Below are 12,618 nucleotides of genomic sequence, written 5' to 3'. Positions count from 1 at the left end.
GGATGAGAGAGACGAGAAAAAAGTGAAGGAGTGGGCTCTCATGCAAGAGCCCGCCTCTTCGCGTGCTCCTAGGTAAAAGCATTTAATGGGAGGAATGAGATAGAGAGAAGGATGAAAAAATTTATGAACTTATAGCTAATCTTATAGCCCACTCTATTGTATGAGTAGTTAATAATGCTAACTTTAGATGACGTGGCATGTTCATATAGCCGGCAGCTGGCTATACTATTAACCATGCTCTAAGCCCGCTTATGTGGAGGAGAGAGAGGCATTGACAAAGTCAAGGAGTGGGCTCTGCAAGAGCCCGTCTCTACACGTGCTCCTAGATATATAAAAACTAATTCTAAAAAAAGAGGTATAAAAGACAATTGTGTCTAAAAAAGAAGGTAAAAAACATTTGAGAGGAAATAGATAGAGAGAAAGTGAGAAAAAGTTGTAACCCTATAGCTAACCTTATAGTCAACACTATGGTAGTACATCAGGAAGGAGGGAGTTGTGCACATCCCAAGTTCACTGGGATGCCGTGTTTCACACTCCTCTGTCGTAACAGTGGAGACAATAGCTTTCATAAAAAATAAACAATGAATACTCGTTGCTCGTCCTCTATATCGGAAAGAATACTTTCATTCACTGAGATGTGGGACGTCGACCATCCTGGTCCACCTGCCATGCACAAAATTATCCTGGTCCACCCCGGTCGTAGCGCAGGCCCAACCTTTCCCACTATAAGTTGGTCGGACGAAGGAACCATCATGGCTTCGTTGAATTCTGCTTCTCCAAGAAAACTCAATGTACCCGCAATACTGCTACCACACGCGAAGACTGGACAACACTGTAGCACGTCATATCACTGAAACCTACTACTCACTCCATCTAGGTGTGTAAGTCACCTTACGAAGACCAAATAATCCCAAAACAGTTAGGCATGGTACATTAACTCCCTCCTTGTTACTTGTTTCATGACATATCAACCAATAAGAGATGTGGGCCGTGCATGCTTTTAGTGACTTGAGACTATCAAACATGACATGCAGTGGTTAGTTCATTGCATGCAATGCTATTAATTATCAAAAAGACATTAAGTTATCTCGTTTTATCCTATGCCTTGGTCGCGGTGCACAACCCAAGATGACTTATACACCTAGACGGAGGGAGTAGGACAAACTAGCCCGACTAGGATTTGTACTCCCTCCGTTTCAAAGTTAGTACAAAGTTGATTCATCTATTTTGGAATGGAGGGAGTACGTCTCTATACTGCTATGATTTTGTGTTCTCAAAAAATATCCTTTGCCAATCTAATGATTAGGAGTAGAAAGAGGGTCTTTCTCTCTCTATATAGATCTCTCTCCATCCCACAACCCCTCTAGCACACGTACACACTCTTTGTAGCAACCTCGAAAGTATGACATCACTACACATTCATGCCTCCAACAAAAAATTACACATTCACACATGTTACAAGTATGTGTTGATTTGCTAGCTATTAATGTGAGGCCTCCTTTGGTTTAGAGGAATCTTGTAGGAATTTCATAGGATAGGATTTCTATAGGAAAAATTTCTGTAGAGCCCTTTGGTTTATAGGAATGGAATCATATTCCTACGGAGGAATTTTTCCTATCCTCCACATTTCATAGGAAAATAAACATTAGCCTAGACTCAATGGAAAAAATCCTATGATGTGAATCAAAGGGCATCTCCTTCCCTATTCCTACTCATAGGATTTAAGACACATGTCATTTCATTTCCTATGACTTTCCTATGGCTATGATTTTCCTACCCTATGAACCAAATGAGGCCTGAATGTATCCGTGTCGACTATTGTCTGATCGATCGCTAAGCCTACAATTTTAGGAGCTTGGGCTATTGGTCGATCAATGACGGATCAGACCTATAAGCGTACCACGAGCCCAGCAGCCCCAATGTTTCTCTTCGGTGAGTGTTTTGCAAGTACTATAGCTTGCACAGTAGCTAGCCTACTAACACCAAGAATCATCAAACAAGCCCTGCTGATATGATAAACAATTCAAACTTACATCTAAGCATGCCATATATTACATCAAAAGCTAGTGAGGATACATATGTTTCCATAACTCGGAGAGTGTTCACATGATTCACTATCAAACAAAAGTAGCAAGTACCGCCCACACAAGACAGTGCACTATCCCTAAGATGGTTTAATAAAACACATCATTCTAGTAATTAAACACAATGCAAACTACCCTGAAGGATTAGCGTGACCAACTATTTCTTGTCATCGATCTCTTGGGCAATGACCACAACATGGACAGCGGCATGGGAATCGATCTCCGGGGCGATGTCCACAGGATGGACCGCGACATCAGAATCGATCTCTGGGGCGATGTCCACAGGATGGACAGTGGCATCGGAATCGATCTCCGGGGCGATGTCCAGAGGACGGACCACGACATCAAAAACAATCTCTGGGGAGTTGTCCACAGGACGGACCGCGTCATCAAAATCATCAAGGACGTCCACTAGGACCTGCACGGCCCTAACATATTAGAAATTACATTGCAAATAATCAAAAACCACAACTATGGTAAGCCATTCTTTTTTACCTTGTGCAGCTCACGGGGGGATCCATCCCTCTGGAGGCCATCTCCTCGTCCTCGATAGGGGCCATCGCCTTGCCAGGGAAATACTACTTCTCAACGGCGACTATCTCCTCAAACTCGGCCTTGAGACTCTCATAGGTGGCTGTTAGAGTTTCTGGGGTAGGCATGGTGGGGCCCTTGCTGTTCTTCCATCTTTCTTTGAGGAGTTCGTCCGCCAACATCGTCAACTCTTTGTCTAGTGCTTGTTTATCAGAGTTCTTCGTCTCCATGGGCTGGCCCGCCAACATGGTCAACTCATTGGTCGGTGCTCGCTTCCTGGAGATCTCTGTCTCGAGTGGGTTGTCCGTCGGCAACTCTTTGCCTAGTGCTCCAGGATCCATCAATGAACTGACAAACAAAAAGGAATCGAAAGGAAACCACAATCACAATGAAAATGGGAAAAGAATAGGCTGTGAGAATCGGTCGGTGCTTCACAAAAAGAAGATTCTTGGAATGAAAATATAGTAGCATCACTAATTCGCCCACCTTTCCTTCGTTGGTACAGAAGAAAAATGACAGAAGTGAGTAGCCTGGAGTGAGGTTTGCTTCAAGAAAGGGGAGAAAGGGCTTCAACGAGCGTTCCAGCGAAATGATGGTTGCTTTGTCTAGTCCAACTCCGAGGCCACTTTACCACTGCTGGTAAAGGTGTGGGTTTTGTGATATGACGGGTCATGGCGACCACACCAGGGTGACCGGTGAGTCTTGACTGTAGCACCTCGCTATGATTTGGTGGATGGCACGCGGGGCCAGATGCTTTGATGTCCCGCATGTAGATAGAGCGGCTAGTCATATACTGTACAGTAGTAGTTTGGACGACACACGAGGAGCTCCATCCTGGTTTATTGGTCCCTATGATAATATGTGCCAAATTTTGACTATAAATTTAACTAACTAAATGTTCATGCATGTCACAAAAAATTACATCATTGAAAACTATGTTCAAATACGAGTCAAAGGATATAATTTTTGATAACATGCACTAACATTTTGTCAGTTAAATCTTTGGTCAAAATTTAGCACGAATTACAAAGGGGCCCAATAAATATTGTACTCTCACATTTTGGTTTGAGGATACTCCCACATAGAAAATATAAATAATAATGCATGTTGGGGCAGCCCACGTTTCCGATAATTTTAGCCGTGGTTGTTCATTTAATGGAGGGTCTAGTAGCAGACTTGAACGATAAAAAGTGCGACCTGGCACATAGTAACACCACTTGGAATAAGCGGGTAGCTATCTCAAAAAAGCAATCAATAACTCAAAAAATGGCGACCTGGCACGTACACAATTTAAACGATTGTTTTGATGGAGTGAAAAAATAAAACTACCCCACTATATGTATATATATAGGCCAGAGCCTCCGGGCTTGCTTGCTAGGGTTGCTCTATTCACACACTCTCATCCTCTCCAGATCTAAACAAGATAGCGATGGTAACACTGTCTTTCTATCCTCACCGCTGGTTACAGATCCGGACATATCCCCTTCCGTTGGTGAAGGGGAGGAGGGGCAGTGTTTAGGCCGTTGTCGACAGTGAGGGAGGAGACCCACTGTCGGCCGCACCGTTATCTCTGGCCGAGCGCCGGCGCGGGAGGTCCTCGGATCCCTTCCTCGTTGCCCTAGTGTGGGCGGATACGGCGTCCCACCGCCCACCTATCCACATCCCGATGACCGTCAGGTATATCTTCCTTCGAAACCGGCCTAGCTCTACTTCCCAAGCTCGCTACGTCGTTGCATGTGCATCATTTTCTACCTCTCAGCCCCTCTCGATCAGATGGTCCAACATAACCTGTTTTTTTCAATTGTTAGAGGTAAAGCTACTTCATGGAGTCAAATCTTGTACTTGGTTCAAACAAGAAATAAAGGGGGAAATTTAATATGTACATCAGACTTGGTACAAATAGGAAGGAAAGGGGGTGAAAATAGTATAGACCGGTCATCCAACCGGTCTCTTGGTCAAAAGGGAAATATAGGGGAAACAATGTACACATTGGTATGACCAAGACTAGATTTGCTATCCACACATAGGAGTAGGTGGCTAGAGTGAACAAAAATGGGGCCAACCCAGATATGTTTCTTGGATGTTTGTTTCTCGAGGCAACAAACTCTGAATCACCACTTTATGCCCTAGTATAGGTACATGGTGCTGGAGTGCTGGTGCACCCACTATCTGATGCCCTTATACAATATATTTAGTTGTTCTTAATCTAATGCCCCTGGTAAAATGAAGCTATGCCACCGTTATTAGCCATGACAATTTAGCCAATTGTTTTTGCCAGTAATTGTTTGAGACTCTGACTGTTTCCTCTGTAGCTTTTTGTTCAAACAAGGATACCCATTTCACCTCATTGCTATTGTGACCTTTTGGTGCACTGCACAAAACTCTTCTTAAAAGAAGTGACTTTTATGTTATTTAACTAGAATGTCAGAATACACAAAGGGAGATCTGTGTTCCAATCCTCATCATCCATATTGGCACCGCAACCTTCCTTTAGGTAAGAACGATATGTAATGCATGCGTTCATCTCTATTTTGCGACTGCCATGAGAAAATAATGCTATTGTTTACTAGTACACTTGCACTCCCTCACTGATAAAACCAATTCTGAAATATAAGGCCAATCATGTACTTGGTTTCACCAACTGGTGAGGAGAAAGAGAAACAAAGCATGAAGAGGAGGAATAAGAATAATAAAGAGGAAATGGAGATCACACAATGGTACCGTCATATGTTATCCTGACATCTTTCTAGTGGTATTGTACTGCTGTGTTGCTACTAGTCTTGATTTACTTGGAAGACTAGCAAGATGCTCATGTGTTGCATGTAACATCAAGATGCATTCGTATGAGTAGTTTATGTTGTGAGAGAAAAGGATGAATGAGGGAAGGCCTTATTTGAAAATGTGGAGAGGGGTGTGGGAACCTTTTTGCAAAATTGCCATAGCTCCCTTCCTATCCGTCAGATATATATCGGACAACCTATATTGTAGGATGGCAGGCACACCATCATGACCAACTCTGTTTTTTATAAGAGTAGAGTAGATAAGAGTAGAGTAGAGATAGATAGAGAAATGCAACAGAGTAGTACTTGGGTTGACGACACATCATACTAATTAACTGGATTCTGGATGCATCTGTGACCTAGCTCTACATGATCAGTAGTGCCAAGGTGATCTTGTTGAAGCCGAGGCCTCAGTCGAGGCCATTCAAGGGCTCCAGCAACGTCTACATTGCATGTGAGACAATCCTCCAGGGAGCCCTTCCACTTCTGCTGTCTCTCCTGCAAGGTCACTTAATTAATTAGGAGTACTTAAGTAGCACTAATTTATTGCTGCCTAATGTTCCTGTCGGAGTTAAACAAATCTTTAGTAGCACCCTATGTTGAATCATGTACATGTGTATGTGTGTCTGTGGAGGTGAATCATGTGGTGGAGCAGGGAGGGAATCTTGGTAGTGTCATGACATAATAGTGCTATTGTTTTGCATGTCAATTTATTGCCATTGGTTCAATGAGGCAGTGTTTTGCGTATTGTCCATCATGAATTTGATGCTACTGTTAGAGTAATATGCTAATGTCTTTCTATCCTTTCTCACTAAGCTATTGAAGGTTTCACCTTGTTCCTACTTGTGCAAACAGGGATCATGTTGTGCCAATCGTACATTTTAGTGGAACTACACAAGACAATACAATGAACTGTATCCCAGCCAGTGCTTTAACTCTGCTGGAAGTTCTTGATAATCTTTTGATATAATCTCACCACTCGTAAACAAGAGTGATTTCAACCATATATTTGAAGTGCACAAAAATATATACTATTAAGTGATTCCGGTGAGTGCTTTATCATCTCTTCTGGGACTACATGAATAAGTTTCTTTGCTCAGGTTGGTACCAGCCTAAGGCCTTCATCCATATTAGTTTGCTGTCATCTCTATTTGTATCATGCTAGTGTCATGAGAAACTATTTTATCTTTGCACGTTAAAGTTTTGCAACCTATGATACATGGCAATGCTTTGAGTGTTGAGCTAATTGGCACAGATTAAATAAATAATACCTCTCTTTAAGCAAGACTACTATGTTGCTAACTTTACCCATTAAGATAATGAGGGTGCTTCTATTTGTTAGTGTATGTTTCATCAACTAGTCCAACTATTACAGTAATCTCACTCTCTCAATATATGTGCTAACGGGATGCTCGATTTTGGTGGAACTGCACAAAAACTTTGGGTGCTTCATTGCCTCATCTGCTTCCTTCCTTTTGTCAGTTGCTTATATCGGCTTTCTTCCTTCCTTTCCTGTCAGTCGCTTCGCTTATCTCGGCTTCTACTCAAAGGAAATAGTAATTGATATGCTACCTCACATAGGTTGGTACCGGTCTTTATCCTGATTATTGTGCTTGCCATATGTATTGGTAATTTGGTATTGTGCTACTGTTTACCGATTTCATAAAGGAGTAACTTGGAGCCTGAACACGCAGGCAAATCATTATATTGGGCGATTTCAGTAGAGCTGCACAAACAGATTAGATGGACAGATACTTATGTTGCTGCTATGTACTCCAAAGTTCACTCAAACAAGCATCGATGTTGACAAGAAGAAGTGCCTATATTCATTCGACTATCAACTAGCGTCAACCAGTTGTCAAACTCCAAGTATTAGGAGAGTGAACGCCAAAAATATTGCTTGGCGCATAGCCCAGAAAAATGCAGTCCAGTCTTTGGTCCCAACTTGTCCCTTTTGGTTATTGGCACATATGGTAGCGAACTGTGTGGCATGGAGTCTAAAGATTCCATACAAGTTGGTTGAAGCGTATATTCATCTGGAACTTAATCAGTCTGCACGCCAGGGATGCTCCATTTCAGTTGAACTGCACAACAAATTTGAGTGGTTCATTTTATCAACCGCCTCCTTTCTTATCTGCAATGTAGAATTTTGGTGAGCTACAGGACCAAGATGACCCAGTAAACTAGTTGGATAAAAGTAGTGGCAAAGTTCCTCAAACCTCCCTCGGCACGAGTCCACTATTTCAAGGATAAACCTACAAGCAAAGTTCAGATTGTCTGTGCTGCTTCTTATGTACTCGAAAGTTTACTCGTACAAGCATTAACTTTAGCAAGAACTACCTCCGACTGAACACCATTTACCAGTTTGTACCCTAGGTAATTAAAGTTTGTCCATGGATGATATTGTCTGTGATCTCAATCATTTGGATGCATAACCATACTGAATATGTATATATCCAAATCTTTATGTGAATTATCTATGAATATTGTCTTGTGATCTATCAATCATTTGGATGCATAGACATGCTAAACTTGTGTATATATGAATCTTTTGAGTTGTTGATTGTGAATGTTGGCTATGAATATGAACGTGTCCTGTGAACCCGAGTTTGATACGAATGTTTACCTTTTCTGTTGTACTCGTGTGTGAACTTGTTAGTATGTCTATTGTGGGATTTGTGACGCGTGGGTGTCAACGGCACACCTTCTCCCCAGGAAGAATTGTACCTGCTTATTAGGGTACCAACGGCGCATCAACTCCTTTTAAACTTTTTGCTCTGTCTTCCCCCTCCCCCCGCTCAACCCCTGCTGTAATGTTTTTGGCCTCAAAACAAACATAGTACTGCGTTGTTTTTGGGGCTTGATGAAAAATCAAGTGCTGCTTTCTGTAGGTTGGCCCGCCCAGCAAATGGGCTGCTGGTCCACCACGGTCTGGGAGGCTAAAAATACAAGTTGTATGGTGCAGAAGCAAGTAAAAACGCCATCGAGAGCCATCCAATGAAAAAAATCGCGTCTGATGTGCTTCTTTAGTCGTGCCGCCGGCCCCCTCTTTAATCTAGTTCGCTCCATTCCCCAACCGGCAGCATGGGATGGAAGTTATTCCCCCCTCTCGTCTGCCGGGGGATTGAAGAAGCGCAACATCGAATCCAACACTGGTGATGGCTGCTTTTCCAATTGATTTTCAGATAAGAAATGCATGTTTCAGAGGCAGAGCATTTAAATCAACAGGCACTTTTCAAACATGGATAACAGAATGTTGGAAATTTTATTCATGGTAAAAAATGGAACTAACAACAAGTTAACATCATGCTGATCAACATTCATGTATATCACATCTTCATATGATGCAAAGTCAAAAATATATGCTATTTTCAAAATGGCAAGACAATGTTGAGTGTGCGAAAAACTGGGTAAACTAGGGACGGAATTTTGGCAAGTGTTAGATATTTTTTAACTGCACCAGTTGGAATCGAACCCGGGCATTACAGCTTTTGGGTGAGAGGGATGCAGCCACCGGACTAGTGCGGTATTTTCGAAAGAATGAAGGCGTCTTCCCCGACTCCGGTTCTTTCCCATTCGTGTGAGCTTCCAGTGGCGCCGCTGTATGCCGTTGTCAACATGCTCAACAAACGAGAGGAATTCAGAGAGGACTATACGCCAAGAGACTGATAGTGGGGACCCACCAGGTCCAAGTCGTACGCAAGCAAGTGCCCCATTGGAAACAAATCTTCCCCCTAATTGTATACTAACATTGGAGCCCACGGGCTTGTCAACCTTAGTCAATACACGAAATAAATTTCCAACGATGACTGTCATCGGGGAGCTTTTTTTAGGGGTATCGGGGGTCTTTTTTTTTTGTTGTTGTTGTTGCGGGGAAGGGGTATTGAGGATTTAGCTGGTATCGTTTTTTTCCAGAGGGCGAACAAGTATCAGCTAGGCCTAGGTTTTGTTTTTTAACATGCGTAGCCCACGACAAATGGAGACAGTGGTTTCAACTTATTTTTTGAGGTCCATCATGTACGTACCGGCCTATCAGCCTCCCAGTGTAGGTTTTACTTTTTCTTAAAGATCGGCAACCCAATGTATTTTTTTAATAAAACACAAATTTCTGTTCTATTTATATATGTAAGAATAATAATGTTGTGTCCAATTTATGTTTTCCCTTCTAACCACATTATATATATTTATATTATTACTATTATCGTATATTTAATAGAGACTTATATATACATTATAGAAAAACCCCATGTGTTATTAACTTATAAAAGTAAATGTTTAAAAGAAGTTGGCAAGGAAAATCCTGGTTGTTTTTGACTCACAGGCGAGGAAAATCCTAGTGATTGCATACAAAAGCTTGCAAAGATTTTAAGGACCAATGTAATAATAACGCGCTCATTTTTGTTTTGAGCAATAACTCGCTAATTTGTTAATTTTATATATAGAAAATGTGTCGCTCCAGTTTATTTTTTGATATTAATTGCTCCTTCTAACCTAACATTATATATAGAACGAGCCCAACTAATTCGTGTATTTCAAGAAAGTGCAAATGGGCTGGGATTTCTTAGAAAATATTAAATGGGTTGCATTGACGCGAAATTATTTGTTCACCCATCCCAGCAAATGAACTGTAAATTCTAGAAAACATGGGTTAAATATATGCCACATTTTTCTAGGCTGACATGTGGGCCAATAGGTCGAAGCCTACACAAGGCGTTGTCAACTTGGTCAACAAATTATTATGACATCCACAACCATTGGATTTATATCCAACGGCCTGCACGCACCTTCAATCTCTCGTCTTCTTCCTCCAGTGTCGCTGGGACCGCCTGCTCCGGCCTCCGGCGTCTAGCGGCTCTGCTTAGCACGCATCGCTGCAAAGCACTACCCCACCGCCGGCTAGGCTATCCCTCCACCTCTCCACACCTCCTGTTATTCTCCACCGACTGTAGCCCCATGCCGCACCAGAACTAGTTATAACCCTTGTACTCCTCTCAATCTGCGACTCCACTACCACATCTTCCCATCTCCGGGTCGTACCCGTCCGGGGCCTCGCCGTCGTCCACCGCCTCGCTCCGCTCGGTGCGGCGTGGTCAACAAACAAGAGTTATCGGAAGAGGACTGTACGCAAAGAGCCTGACGGCTGGGACCCACGAGGTCCATGGTCGCACGCAAGGAAAGTTCCTCCTTATTAAGCTGGAAAAAATGTTTCCCCCTGACAGTTGGGACCCATCGGCTGTATCTTCGCATGGAAGGAAGTGCCTCCTTTTTATACGAAAAAAACTATTCCTCCCGATCACAGCTGGGTCCCGGTAAATTTGGTGGCTGACTTGTGGGCCTACTAAGCTGACGCGTACGCAGGGCTTTGTCAACTTAATCAACAAATGATTCAAGCAGCTGGACCATTGGATTTTAATCCAATAGTCGTGCTCCTTCTTGAACCTCTCTTCTTGCTCCTGTCTCCCATGGGTGATAGTGCTGTCGTGCACCTGAACCAGTCAAGTTTCCCACTCCTCTCCATCTGCGACCCCACTGTCGCGTCTTCCCCATCTCCGGATCATTCCAGTCTGAGGCCTCGTCGTCGTCCATCGGCCTTGGTGTGCTCGGCACGGCGTGGTCAATGTGGTCAACAAACGAGAGTCATTGGAAGATGACTGCACGTGAGAGGCTGACAATGGGGACGCAGCACGCCCATGGACGCATGCATGCAATTGCATCCTTTTTGCCTTGAAAAATAATGTTTTCTCCCCCTGGCAGCTAGGACCCACCAGCTACATCTTCGCACGCAAGGAAGTGTGTCCTTATTGCGGGCAAAAAAATGATTCCCCCCTGACAGCTGGGACCCAGCAGCTATATCTTTGCACGCAAGGAAGTGCGTCCTTATCCCCCCTGACAGCTGGGACCCACCCGGTCGAAGCGTATGTACCGTTGTTTGTCTTGTCGCGGACGTGTTCATACATACTGGTCGATCAGTCGCTCTGCAATGATGAATCGTGGCCGAGTAAGTAGCAGCACATGTCATCATAGAGCCCCCCATGTAGCAGTTTAGGCTGTCCCATCTAAATCGTGTACACGTATATATAGCCACACGCCAAAAAATATGGCCACATACGTACATACGGGCGGGGTCTCGAATGCCTACTCGCGCATACGTACGGCCAGGGCTCGTGTACATTGAGTGGTAGCGACAGTGTCCTGTTCATCGCCAGCCAACCGGCTGGGTCGGTGAGGGAGTCCTGGATTAGGGGGTCTCTGGACAGCCGGACTATCTCCATTGGTCGGACTGTTAGACTATGAAGATACAGGATTGAAGGCTTCGTCTCGTGTCCGGATGGGACTCTACTTGGCGTGGAAGGCAAGCTAGGCAATACAGATATGTATTTCTCCTCCTTTGTAACCGACCTTGTGTAACCCTAACCTCTTAGGTGTCTATATAAACCGGAGGGTTTTAGTCCGTAGGACAACATACAATCATACCATAGGCTAGCTTCTAGGGTTTAGCCTCTCTGATCTCGTGGTAGATCTACTCTTGTACTACCCATATCATCAATATTAATTAAGCAGGACATAGGGTTTTACCTCCATCAAGAGGGCCTGAACCTAGGTAAAACATCGTGTCCCCTGCCTCCTGTTACCATCCGCCTTAGACGCACAGTTCGGGACCCCCTACCCGAGATCTGCCGGTTTTGACACCGACATTGGTGCTTTCATTGAGAGTTCCTCTGTGTCGTTGCCGTTAGGCTTGATGGCTGCTACTATCATCAATGGCGATGCAGTTCAGGGTGAGAGTTTTCTCCCCGGGCAGATCTTCGTGTTTGGCGGCTTTGCACTTCGGGCCAATTTGCTTGGCCATCTGGAGTAGATTGAAAGTTACGCCCCTAGCCATCAGGTTAGGTTTGGAAGCTTAAACTACATGGCCGATATTCATGGAGACTTGATCTTCAACGGATTCGAGCCTCTGCCTTGTGCGTCACGCGGTCACGATGAGTATGATTTAGCTCTACCATCAGTCAGCGTTCTGGAGATCGCACCCGCAGCCGCTCCGACCCTCAATTCGGAGCTAGTTGCGCCGACCATGGACGGGGGGATGGACCCCGCCACGGAGGCGTTACCCTCAGCGGCGATCGAGCCGAACACCGACCTTAACTTGCCCGAGAGTCGTGTTGTTAAACTGCCGAATTCTTCTCCGGCCACGGACTCCGAACCGCCTGCGCCCGTTCCTATCG

This window comes from Triticum dicoccoides, chromosome 7A (assembly GCF_002162155.2).
Source record: "Triticum dicoccoides isolate Atlit2015 ecotype Zavitan chromosome 7A, WEW_v2.0, whole genome shotgun sequence".
Taxonomy (NCBI): domain Eukaryota; kingdom Viridiplantae; phylum Streptophyta; class Magnoliopsida; order Poales; family Poaceae; genus Triticum; species Triticum dicoccoides.
Note: the sequence above shows the minus strand (reverse complement) of the source record.